The sequence below is a fragment of the Sceloporus undulatus genome, chromosome 4, assembly GCF_019175285.1.
Source record: "Sceloporus undulatus isolate JIND9_A2432 ecotype Alabama chromosome 4, SceUnd_v1.1, whole genome shotgun sequence".
Taxonomy (NCBI): domain Eukaryota; kingdom Metazoa; phylum Chordata; class Lepidosauria; order Squamata; family Phrynosomatidae; genus Sceloporus; species Sceloporus undulatus.
This window is the reverse complement of record NC_056525.1, coordinates 249508504-249510099: the sequence shown is the minus strand read 5'-3', so window position 1 is coordinate 249510099 and position 1596 is coordinate 249508504.

The following is a 1596-nucleotide window of genomic DNA, read 5'->3' as shown; positions in this document are numbered from 1 at the left end:
ACCGGGTCCTGTTCTCTGGAGCAGCAGAAAACAAGCTTGCTCCCTCCTCAATATGACATTCCTTCAAATATTTAAACAGGGCTATCATATCACCTCTTAACCTTCTCTTCTTCAGGCTAAACATCCCCAGCTCCCTGAGTCGTTCCTCATAGGGCATGGTTTCCAGACCCTTCACCATTTTAGTTGCCCTCCTTTGGACACACTAGTTTCTCAACATCCTTTTTTGAATTGTGGTGCCCAGAACTTTCCAGGTGGGACCTGACCAAAGCAGAATAGAGTTCTGGTGGCCCTCTTCAGATCTTCTGGGCCAAAATGAATTATTTGTGTTTGCACTGCCTCTATTAATTTCTGAAGAGAGGCAGCACTCCCATTGCCCTCTTTGGAGAAGCAGCAATGTTCAGACTCATAAGTGAACTTTGCTACTTCTGTTTTTCTTTGGGTTTTAGGGGATTTCAGGCAGTCTGTGATGTCTCTGGAGGGTCTCTGAACCTGCTCCATGGAAGCCCACTGTGACCTTGTGATAAGTCAGAACGACTTAAAGGCACATAACAATTAACAACAAATAGTTTTTGTGGGGGTTTGGCACTACATGGCCATGTTCTAGAAGAGTTTATTCCTGATGTTTCGTTGGTATCTTAGAAGATGCCAGCCACAGATGCCAGTGAAATGTCAAGAATAAACTCTTCTAGAACATGGCCACATAGCCTGAAAAAACCACCAAAAACTATGGATGCCAGCCATCTGAGCCTTTGACTTCACAATTAACAACAATAACAACAAACTCCTGAACATTTTCATCCTGGGCATTTTGAGAGCTTTCTTGCAAAGTCTTTAATACAAGCAGAGATGGGCCACTGGCTGGTTCTTGGGGCTAACAGTTTTCCCCTCCGGAATTGTTTTAAATAATGCCTAATTCTTGCTTTGCCTTTTCATTATCACTTTTATTCAATATTGCCACCTTGTGCTCCATTCCTGGGCTTGGCCACCCTGCCTTTATCATGATCACATATGAATTCATACAACATGCAGATTTGGGGCTTGTTCGGGTGTCTTCCTCAGTTTAGAGGGTAAAAAAGTAACAATTATCAAGGGGGAAATGGAAGGTGTAGTGTGCCTTTGTTTCCAAATTATATCAACCCCAAGGCAAACCCATTGTAGGGGTTTTCTTGGCAAGTTTCTTCACAGCTGTTTGCCATTGCCATTGTGTGACTTGCCCAAAGTCACCCAATGGCTTTCCATGGCCAAGCTGGGATTTGAACCCTAGTCTCTAGAATCATAGTCCAGTGATAAAACCACTACAAAGCTGGCCAACAGAAGTCCAGAAAATTACTCAAGCTAAATATTCCAGTTCATTGAAGTCTAACTGCAGACCCTACTTGCTCAAAACATCCAGCTTAAAAAGGCTTCCCTCCAACCCTATGTGACATTTTTAACAAGCTAGCCTGCTGAAGAATTTTAGCCAATTTGAAAGCTTGCACATTCAGTGAAATTGTCAAGTGATCTCCAGAATAGTGTATCCCTGGACTACCTGTCAATTTTAGCAGGTCTTTGCTTTATCCCTATAGATCAACATGGCTTGTTTGTTTGTTTGTTTGT